The sequence below is a fragment of the Loxodonta africana genome, chromosome 17 (assembly GCF_030014295.1).
Source record: "Loxodonta africana isolate mLoxAfr1 chromosome 17, mLoxAfr1.hap2, whole genome shotgun sequence".
Lineage (NCBI taxonomy): Eukaryota > Metazoa > Chordata > Mammalia > Proboscidea > Elephantidae > Loxodonta > Loxodonta africana.
The window spans coordinates 405,846-418,023 of NC_087358.1; positions in this window are offsets into that span (position 1 = coordinate 405,846).

The window sequence follows — 12,178 nt, forward strand, 5'->3', positions numbered from 1 at the left end:
TGTAAAGGGGTAGGGAAGCTAGATTAATGGAGACAGAACAACCAGAACAGAAATAATGAGAATGTTCACACGTTGTGAAGAATGTAACCAGTGTCACTGAACAACTTGCATAAAAATTGTTGAATGGGAACCTAAACTGCTATGTAAACATTCACAGAAAACATAATAAAATATTATTAAAAAAGAAAGAACATTTCCAGAACCTCACCCCAGTTCTAATAAACCAAATTCTAAAAAGACAAGAATCTTCATTTTTAAACAAGTTCTCGAGGTGAGTACTTCTCAACCTTTACTGTGCTTCTGGGATCACCTGGGGAGTTTATGAAAATGTTGTCGTTGTTAGGTGCCATCGAGTCCGTTCTGACTCATAGTGACCCTGTGTATAACAGAAAAAAACACTGCCCGGTCCTGTGCCATCCTCACAATCGTTGCTATGGTTGAGCCCATTGTTGTAGCCACTGTGTCAATCCATCTTGTTGAGGGTCTTCCTCTTTTTCAATGACCCTCTGCTTTACCAAGTACGATGTCCTTCTCCAGAAACTGGTCCCTCCTGATAACATGTCCAAAGTACTCGAGGTGCAGGCTTGCCATCCTTGCTTTTAAGGAGCATCCTGGTTGTACTTCTTCCAAGACAGATTTGTCCATTCTTCCGCCAGTCCATGGCACATTCAGTATTCTTCGCCAACACCATAAATCAAAGGCATTGATTCTTCTTTGATCTTCCCTGTTCATTGTCCAGCTTTCGCATGCATATGAGACAATTGAAAACACCACATCTTGGCTCAGGTGACATCTTTGCTTTTTAACACTTTAAAGAAGTCTTTTGCAGCAGATTGGCCCAATGCAATGCATCATTTGTTTATGAAACTACACATTCTAATTCAGTGAGTGTGGGGCATGAGATTCTGCATTTCTAACAGGCTGCCAGGTTAAGTTTTTGCTGCTGGCAAGAGGATCGCATGTTGAGTGTTGAAACCCTAAGTGAGTCTAACACACAATGAACAAGGGAGCTCTGGTGGCACAAGAGTTAAGCTCTTGGCTGCTAACCTAAAGTTCGGTGGCTCAAACCCACCCAGCGGTCCCACAGGAGAATGACTTGGCGATCTGCTCCCGTAAAGATTACAGCCTAGGAAACCCTATGGGGTAGATCTACCCTGTCACATGGGGTCTCTATGAGTCGGAATCAATTCTACAGCACCCAACAACCACAAGCACCTCTATCATGGTCTGCCCCTCTGGTGGGCTAAGAGGAGAGGGTTCACACAGTGTGCTGTTGTGCCAATTCTACTCAGTCTTATCACCCTATGACTCGTCTAGAAAGTCATTTTCACTGCTTATAAATACTTCTCTTATATCTGGTACAAATGGTTAACACACCTGGTTGTTAACAAAAGGGTTGGTGTTTTGAGTCTACCCAGAGATGCCTCGGAAGAAAGGCCTCGTGATCTGCTCTCATAAATACTCAAAAAAAAAAAAACAACTATTGCCGTAGAGTTGATTCCAACTCATAGTGACTCTGTAAGACAGAGTAGAACTACCCTATAGTGTTTCCAAAGCTGTAGATCTTTATGGAACCATTAATCAGCAGGGCTCCTTAGTCCGCAAAGATTACAGCCTAGGAAACACTATGGGGCCTGTTCTACTGTCACATGGGGTCACTATGAGTCAGAAAGGACTTGACAGCACCCAGCAACAACAGTGATGCACCAAGAAGGATCCAAACAGCTTCGGTGAGCATGCAGAGCCCTGAAAAACATGTGCCTTCTACATCTCCACCTCCAAGTCCTGTCGCTTCTGATTTGCCCTTTAGGCCGCACACACACGTGTTATTGTTTGTTTTATAGGTTTGTCTAATCTTCGGTGGAAAGGTGGACTTAGGGAGTGTCTTCAGTTCTGAGTTGGCAGGGTGTGTGGGGGCCATATTATCAGGGGTTCCTCAGTCTCTGTCAGATAGTAAGATTGGTCTTTTTTTGTGAGTTAGAATTTTGTTCTACATTTTTCACCCACTCTGTCCAGAACCCTCTATTGTGATCCTTCTCAGAGCAATCGGTGGTGATAGCCAGGAACCCTCTAGTTCTTCTGGTCTCAGGCTGGTAGAGGCTGTGGTTCATGTGGTCCTTTGGTCCTTTGGACTAATATTTTCCTTGTGTCTTTGGTTTTCTTCATTCTCCTTTGCTCAGAGCATGACGGGACCAGTAGATATGTTTTAGATACCACTTGAAAGCCAGTAAGACCCCAGACGCTACTCAGCAGAGTAGTACGTAGAACTTTTCTTTACCAACTATGTTATGCCAATTGACCTAGATGTCCCCCGAGACCATGGTCTGCAGCCCTCAGCCCAAGTAATTCAGTCCCTCAAGGTGTCTGGATGTGCCTAGGAAGGTTCTATAATTTTGCCTTGGTCAAGTTGTGCTGACTTCCCTAAATTGTGTGCTGTCTTTCCCTTCACCGAAGCTGATGCTTGTCTACTATCTAGTTAGTGAACTCCCCTCTCCCCCTCCCCTCCCTCACAACCATCAAAAATTGTTTTTTTTTTTTTTTTTCCTGTGTGTAAACTTTTTCTTGAGTTTTTATGGTAGTGGTCTCATACAATATTTGCCCTTTTGTGATTGACGTGTTTTACTCAGCATAATGCCCTCCAGATTCACCTATGTTGTGAGATGTCGTGCAGATTCATCGTTGTTCTTTATCGTTGTGCACAGTGCCCTTTAGAAGCTACCTTCAAGGCTACACCGAAGGTTGCATGAGCGGAGCAGTGCAAGGGCAGAGAACTGGGCTTTGCCGGAAGTGGCTTAGTCCATTGTGTCCTAACTAGCAAATGGAGAGTGATGAGGGACGTGGCCAAGGCAGGGCAGGGCTGCTGGCAGGCTCCTCACTGTTCTGGGCTAGTGCCCCTCCCATATCTGGCTCCAAATGTTTCCTGCATTTCTGCCACTGGGATGTTTATTTTGGGAGGCAAACACTGATACTTGCTGCCACTGGCTTTTTCACTAAATGTGTGTCTCCTTGATACACATCCTTTGCCTAATTACTTTCCTTCATCTTCCCTCCGGTCTGCAATTGGGCAGCAAATTTGTTATGGAAATTGACATCATCTTCCCTCCAGTCTGAAATTGGGGAGCAAATTTGTTATTATGGAAATTCACACTGGGTCCAAGTCCCCTCTTTCCCAGATTATTGTTGTTGGGTGCCATCGAGTGGACTCCTCCTCAGGGTGACCCTGTGTGACAGGGTAGAACTGTCCCATACATGGGGTTTTCATCGCCAGGTCTTTCTCCTGGGAGCCGCTGGGTGGGTTCAAAGTGCTGACCTTTTAGTTAGCAGCTGAGCGTTTAACCCCTGTGCCACCAGAGCTCCCTCTTCCCAGGTAGTATTCTTAAATGAACCTGGAGGCATTCAGCTTTGGGGACCTTTCCTGGCTGAGCCATGAGCTGCACTGGGCTGGGAGGTTTGTGTGATTCACAAAGGCATCCAGCCCTGAGTCCACCCCCCCTTGCAGTGCCCCCCTCCGACTTTCCCCAACAGGCTGCCTGGGCTCCCAGAAGTCTTGCTGTGCTGTGCCAGCTGGGACATCCTTTCCAAGGCCCCAACAACCTGGCTTTCTCACTCTCCACCCACTTGGCTCGTATGAGTAAAGATACAATCATCCCAGGACACACGAATGAGACAGAGTTGGGTGGTGGGCTCTGGTTCAAAGCCCACAGTTCCCCAGAGCCTGGACTCGACCTCCACAAGTACCCCACCCCCTCCTCCATGGCCCGGGAAGACAGTTTTTGTTAATCATGCAGTGGTGTTTCTCAGGTTTTAAAGTCTCCCATGTCTGCATCCTGTCAAGCCTTTAAAAACGCCAGAGTTACTCAGCAGCCCTGGATCAGAACAATGCTAAACAAGCCTGAAGTGGCTGCGGACAGATTCCGCCCCCTCCCCTTCCCTTCCCCCACCTGCCCACCACCCCCTTCCCCAGGTTCTCTTTGGCTTCAGTCCGTGGTTTTCAATTCTGCCATGCACTAGACTCACTAGGGAGCTTTCAAAACATAATTCACTTCCAGGGATATCGACTCCATTGGTCCAGGACGAGGAGCCCTGGTGGCACAATGGTTAAGTGTCACCAAGTTGGTGGTTCGATCTCACCCAGCAGCTCTCAGGAGAAAGACCTGGCAATCTGGCATCTATGGGGCAGTTCTCTGTCACATGGAGTCACTATGAGTCAGACTAGACCCGACAGTATCCAACAACAACAACAAACTAAACACACTGTACCATTTCCAGAAATGAAAAGTCAGTAGTGACTAGTGGGGCCTTCTAGGAGTCCTGGTGGCACAGTGGTTAAGTGCTCAGCTATTAACCAAAAGGTTGGCAGTTCAAACCCACCAGCCGCTCTACAGGAGAAAGATGTGGCAGTCTGCTTCTGTAAAGATTACAGCCTAGGAAAACCTACGGGGCAGTTCTACTCTGTCTTACAGAATCTCTGTGAGTAGCAATCTACATGACAGCAGTGGGTCTGGGTTTGGGGTTTGGTCTAGAATTGAAGCCACTGTGGACAACCACCACACTCTGTCCTTTCCAGATACTTTTCTGGAAATTTCTCCATGTTAATGCCCTCAATCATCAACTACTCTTAGACTCCTCCAGCCACCTCTTCTCTTCCTCATCAGAAACTGTTGTTGTTAGCTGCCATTCAGCTGGCCTCCTATTCTCAGTGACCCATGCACAACGGAACAAAACGCTTCCCAGTCCCGTGCCATCCCCACGGTGGGTTGTTAATTGGACTGTTGTAACTTTTAGGCTTTCATTGCCTGATCAATGGAAATCAATCGCCAAGTCTTTCTTCTTGTCCATCTTAGTCTGGAAGCTCAGCTGAAACTTACTTGGCGTCACAGGAACACGCAAGCCTCCACTGACAGGCGGGTGGTAGCTGCATATAGGCGCACCGGGCAAGAATCAAGCCCGGGTTTCCCACACGAAAGGGGAGGATTCTACCACTGCACCACTCCACTCTCATCAGAAACTAGAACTTCTTAAATTAATATCTTTGAGAGAGGTTGCCCAGTCTCTGAACCCTGTACCCACGTGTGGTGGCTCCCCTCTCCCTCCCACCCCTATATGAGTTTTAGAGAGAGCCACAGCTTACGGCCCACACGGAAGCTGAAATGAAGATACTCACTTTCCCAGCTTCCTCTGAGTGAGGTGTGGTCAGGTGACCCAGGCTCCACCAATCAGGCCCACTCTCCTAGGCTTTGACTTGGGAGCCACTAAGGCAGAGAATGAGGGACTCTAGGGATGTCTCTGGTGACACTGGGGGTGCATGTCCAGACTTCACGGCTGGTGGTGCGTGTCCAGACTCCGGGGCTGGTGGTGCGCATCCGATGCTTGGTAGCCTCAGAGAAGCATCCCCACTAGGCAGTTCTGCAGTGACTTTGGGTCTCGTTCCTGCCTGTAGAGCCTGAAGGCTGGTTCTCTCAGTCAATCTGTAAGCAACCACCCATTGATAAACTCATGTCCCATTTAAATCAGCCTGAATCTGTTTCTGGTGTTTGTGACTAAGGACCCTGATTGATTCAGAGAATCTCACGTGTCTTCACAGAGGATGTCACAAGCTCTTCTCAGAGGAAACACCACCTCCTTTGGAATGAGTTTTTCACCCTCCGAGCCCTTTGATTGAAGTCCAAATGTTACTGGAGAATGGCCTTGGCTCTTGTCTTTGGTGTAGGAAAGAATTCAAACACTGAGACAAACAGTGCCAAGTGAGCAGGGGTTTATTAGCAAGAGGGTTAGTAGTAAAAGTACACTTGACTAGGAGGCCTCAGGTGGGCTACTCAGGTAGAGAAAGAATCTGAGTGCCCCGATTGTTGTTTTCTTAGGGTTTTACACTCTTCTTGTCTCTTATCTCTCCCTGTTAACATTTAACAGCCAAGACAGGAATCCCCATAGAGACTCTTTCCTTGGCTTAAGGTTTAATTATCAAGTTAGGGACCTTACCAAGTTAGGGACTTCTATAGGGACCGTTTCCTTGGCTTCAGGTTTCACTATGTAGGGACCATCTTGTTGAGGAATGTCACCACTCCTGCCTCTTCCTCTTCCTGTGTGTAAGCTCTCCCTCCCCTCTTACACAAAGACCATGCTTAAAGCTTTCCATCCCCATTCTCTTATTTCCATTAAAGGTTCCTGGGTGGTGCAAACAGTTTGCACTTGGTTACGAATCTAAAGGTTGGCCGTTTAAACCAAATCAGAGGTGCCATGGAAGAGAGGCCTGGCAATCTGCTTCCCTTAAGATTACAGCCAAGAAAACCCTATGGAGCACAGTACTACTCCATAACACATGGGGTTGCCATGAGTCGGAATCAACTTGATGGCAACAAGCTTGGTTTGGATTTTTTGGTATCTCCATACTGTATTCCAGTCCCATGAATAATACGGCCACTTAACGTTTGATTTTATCATTGACCCACAGCAGAACTCAGGTGAAGCCTCCCGCAGAGCAGCCTTTGCCTCTCATTCTCACGTTAAGTTGCCACTGGTATAACCTGTTGCCATCAAGTTGATTCCTACTCACAGCTACCCTGTAGGACAAAGTAGCGCTGCCCCATAGAGTTTCCAAGGAGTGCTTGGTGGATTCAAACTGCTGATCTGTTGGTTAACAGTCCTAGCTCTTAACCACTACGCCACCAGGGTTTCCACCACTGGTGTATATACATATATATTTTAATGATATTTTATTGTGTTTTCAGTGAAAGTTTACACAGCAGTTTTGGTTCCCATTCAGCGATTTCTGCACAAGTCGTTCAGTGGCATTGGTTACATTTTCACAATGAGTGAACATTCTCATTATTTCCCTTACGGTTCTTTTGTTTCCATTCATGATTTCCCTGCCCCTAAAATCTCATCTTTGCTTTAAAGCAGTTGTTGACTGTTTGGTTTCATACAGATGAATTTTTAAAGGAGCATAGTACTTATGGGTGATATTCATTATTGTGTGGCCCAATCCGTTATTTAGCTACAGGGTGACTTCAGTGGTTAGCTTCTGTTCAAGGATTGAACAATGTATCTCCAGGAGAAAGTCTTGGGGAGTTCCCCAGTGTCAACTGGTGTAGTAACTTTGTACTTTTTAAGAATTTGAGGTTCTGTTCTACATTTTTCTCCCATTCTGGCAGGATCCATCTATTGTGACCAGCCACTGACATGTAACTCAAGGTAACTGAATCATGAAACAGTAACCTAGCCTGCTTTGGTGGACTTTAAACCCTGGCTGCCCTACTATGCAAGCAAGGAGCCCTCATGGGGCTGTGAGTAAGCACTTGGCTGCTAACTGACAGGTCAGCAGTTCAAATCCAGCAGCTGCTCTGCAGGAGAAAAGACCTGTCGATCTGCTTCTGTAAAGACCACAGCTTTGGAAACCCTATGGGACAGTTCTACTCTCTCCTATAGGGTCACTATGAATCAGACTTGCCTCAAAGACAACAGGCATGGGTTTTTTGTTGTTCTTTTTTGGACTGAACAAACCTGTGGGGATAGGTCTCTCTTCTAAGACCCATGCCTATGAGAGTTCCTGAAACTATTTATCCCAAATACAAGAATAAGAAGAAAGGTGTCTGCCCACTCCATGTGGGTTCTATCAGGCGACACCCACCCAGGGTACAGTGAGGCTAGTGATGCATAAGGAACAGCCTGGGGTGGAGGTGGGGGAAGGAACTACTTCACAGTTGCATGGCAAAGTTCCTCAACCCCCCTGGTGAAAGTGGTAGTCATGAAAGGAATGGAATACCTTAGAAAGTACAGCTCTCCTGGGGAAGTGGGCTTTCGTGGTGGACAAGAGAAATTGGTGTACTTCTGCTTCCCCAAAGCACCTTATTAATTCCAGGGCAAGAGAGAATCACCAATTTGCGCCTCAGGAATCTAACATATTCTCAAGTATGCAACACACATGACGTTGAGCCCAGGAGTGCCTGGGAGGTGCAAACAGTTAATGAGCTCAATTGCTAACCTAAAGGTTGCAAGTTTGAGTCCGTCCAGAGGTGCCTTAGAAGAAAAGACCTGCCAATCTACTTCTGAAAAAGCCATTGAAAACCCTCTGGAGCACAGTTCTACTCCGACGCACGTGGAGCTGCCGTGTGCCGTGAGTGGACTCCATAGCAACTAGTTTTCTGAGCAAGCTAAACGGGGAACATTCTGTAAGTTCTCCCCTGAAGCCCCAGCCTGTTCCTTCCCGGTTTTCCTGAGGAAGTTTGGTGCTGTGTTGTCGTTGCTGAGAATATACACAGCAAAACACACACCAATCAACAATTTCTACTGTACAATCCAGTGGCATTGATGATAGTCTTTGAGTTACACAACCATTCTTATCCTCCTTTCCTGAGTTGATCCTGCTCCATTAACATAAACCACCCCCAACAGTTCCTGTGTCACCTTTGAGTGGCTGTTGTCAATTTGATCCCATATAGATAGGTCTGAAAAGAGCACAGTGCTCAAGGCAGACATTCGTTACTAGTTAAGCTGAACTATTGTTGGGTTGTAAGAAGACTTCAGGGGATATTTTTGGTTTAAGGCTTAAAGAGCCTCCATCTCTCCAGAAAGTCTGCAGTCCATAAGAATTTTAAATTCTGCTCTGCATTTTCCCCTTTTTGATCAGGATTCTTCTATGGCAGCCACACACCATCCAGTTATTGAGGCAGAAATGATGGTGTCCCCCAGTGGAGACTAGGTTATAAAACGCCTTGGCTTCCTCCTCACTCATTCTCCCTCAAATAATGTTCTCTGGGCAAAGCCAGCAGCATAGTTATGAAGACGCTCAGGCAGCCCTGTAGAGAGTTGCCATGAGTCGGAGCTGACTTGAGGTGACTCAAGGGCACCCAACCACATAACAACAATGTTGTATGATTCCAACCAAAAATCAAAAAACCCCACAGCCGTTGAGTCAATTCCAACTCATAGCGACCCTACGTATGGTTCCATTTACATAAAATTCTAGAAACTACAAACTAATCTACAGCGGCAGTAAGTAGGGCCAGGAATGGGGGAAGAGCTGGCCTGCAAAAGAGTGAAAGAAATCTTTTGGGAGTGATTGTGACAGTAGTTTGACAGCGTATACAACTGTCAAGACCCATCAAATTGTATACTTGACATAGATGCCGTATATTGTACATAAATAGTCCCTACTAATACCCACATCTCTGAAGTTCAGTTGTGATGACCTAATGCTGTAGTTTTTGCAATGTATCTGGAACAGAGCTTGTCACATAGAGGGACTCTTGACAAGCAAATGGTCTTGCAGTCCCCTGAGTCATTTAGTAATACAGAAGGCAAGAACTGTTGCTCTTGCTGGGTGCTGTCGAGTCGTTTTTTACTCATAGCGAGCCCACGTGACAGAGCAGAGTGTTCCTTTTTCCAAATGTTCAGTGATACGTGGATTAATTACCCATTCATTTCAAACGGTGTCATACTAAAAATAAGGACTTCGCTATACTTCTTAAAGATCTAATCCAAATTACACAGATGCAAAGTCAGAAAACACAGCCCCATTGGCTTGTTATTCTTGTTGTTAACCTGACTCCCAGCAGCCCGGTGCACAACAGAACAAAACACTGCCCTGTCCTGCGCCATCCTCGTGGTCAGTTGTTGTAATGGATTGAATTGTGTCCTCCCACTAAATATGTTTGTAAATCCTAACCCCTATACCTGTGGTTATAATCTCACTTGGGATGGGTTCTTTTTTATGTTAATGAGACGGTATTTGTGTGGGGTGAGTTTTAAGTCAATCTCTTTTGAGATATAAAAGAAATTAAGCAAGCAAGAGAGAGGATTGTTATAGGGCAAGTGCAATGCCAAGCCATATGAAGATCACCCAGGAGCAGAAGCTCAGAAGAGATAAGGACCTTCCTCCAGAGACAAAAAGCCTTCCCCTAGAGCTGGTGCACTGATTTTGGACTTGTAGCCTCCTAAACTGTGAGAAAATAAATTTCTGCTTGTTAAAGACACCCATTTGTGTTATTTCTGTTATAGCAGCACTAGATTACTAAGACAGTTGTGGATCAGACCACTGTGATCCACAGGGTTTTCACTGGCTGATTTTCAGAAGTAGATCACCAGGCCTTTCTTCCTAGTCTCTCTTAGTCTGGAAGCTCTGCTGAAACCTGTTCAGCATCATGTCAACACACAAACTTCCACTGACAGACGGGTGGTGGCTGCGTGTGATATGCACTGGCGGAAATCAAACCCAGGTCTCCTGCATAGAAAACAAACAAATTTGTTGTCGTTGAGTCAATTCCAACTCATAGCAACCCTATAAGACAGAGTAGAACTGCCCCATAGGGTTTTCAAGGAGCAGCTGTTGGATTTGAACTCTTGACCTTCTGATTAGCAGCTGTAGTTCTTAACCACTGCACCACCAAGGCTCCAGTCTCCCACATAGAAGGGGAGGAGTCTACCACTGAACCACCTGTTGGCTTATCACGGTGTCATTAAAGTCATAGGATGATAGGGATCAGCTCCAGAGGGGTTTTTTCATTTGAGCTCGTCGAGACAGGGTAACTGGCTCACTACTACAGTTGCAGCCCAGGGCCTCACACCCAGAGCGAGAAGGCAGGCTGAAAGGAAATTAATTATTCTCATGACTTCCTATTTGACTTTGTATTTTTTAAATACAAATTATTTTTGACCCTGACTAGGGGCTGGCTAAGGACCCCTAGTGGCGCAGTGATTAAGTGCTCAGCTGCTAATCAAAAGGTTGCCAGTTTGAACGCATTCAGCAGCCCCTCAGAGAAAGACCTGGCTATCTGCACCCATAAGTATTACAGCCAAGAAAACCCTATGGGGCAGTTCTACTCTATCGCATAGGGTGGCTATGAGTCGGAATCAACTCAACAGCACCCAACAGCAAAGCTAAGATAAGGAGTCCTGGTGGCGCAGGGGTTAAGTGCTCAGCTGCTACCTGAAAGTTTGATGGTTCAAACCCACCAGCCACTCTGCTGGAGAAAGATGTGGCAGTCTGCTTCTGGAAAGATTACAGCCTTGGAAACCCTATTCAGCAGTTCTACTCTGTCCTTTAGGGTCTCTATGAGTCAGAATTGACTCAGTGGCAATGGTTTGCATTTTTTGTTTGTTTGTTTTTGTAGAGACTGGCTGTGTGGTTTATGGAAAGTAGGCATCTCCTAAAACAAAGTCAGACTTGCCTCTTAGAATCTTTGGAATGCTTCTTTAAATTTTAAATTCAATAGTTAGCATATCTCTGGACATCTGCTCATAACATTTCAATTTCCTTGAAAAGGAGGAAATTTCATTTCTAAAAAATGTCAGAAAAATCAATGGGGCTCTCTGAACCAAGTGTCTCCTTGAGGCCTGCCACTGAGAACAGGATTCCTAAGTGAGTGTCATTGGAAGCTTTTGAAAACAGGCAGCTAATTAACATATAGATGAAGAAAATTTTAAATTATGCATTGACATCAAGGAAAGTACACTCTGGATATTAAACTGTTGGAGCTCCTGGTGTGGTCAAACATGGGCTGATTAGGAAAGTATTTTGAGAAGCCAGTGTAAACCCCTGACAGCATCCCTGGTCTGAGCAGCTAACAAGGGTACGTAACACTATGACTCATAAAGAAAGGAAACGATGCTCAGCCACAAAGAGAAATGAATATGCTGAGTGAAATAAGTCAATCACAAAAGGACAAATATTATAAGAAGTCAAGGAAAGTTTACACACAGAAAGAAACATTCTTTGATGGTTACCAGGGATGGAAGGAGGAGGGAGGGAAAATCACTAACTAGATGCTAGACACTTATTAACTCTGGTGAAGGGAAAGACAATACGCAATACAGGGAAGTAAGTACAAAGTGACCAAGGCAAAGGAAGACACTGAGAGGCATGCAAGTGTAATAGATGACAATGATAAATACTATTACACACACAATCCTGCAATAACAGTAATAACAAGCAATAATTTACAAGTGGATACAAGGGCAGATATGTAAACTGAACGGGTGTGGGATGGTGCATGTGACTACACCCATGAGGATATATAGATCTGGCAGTGGACATTTCTGCATACATATTTTTATATACTGCAAATAAACTGCAAATATATCCATCTGTATAATAGAGCACACAAGGGACACAGTCACAAAAACTTCTTAGCCATTACAAACACTTTGTGATACTGAAGCACCACCCTTGAAGACCTGCAAC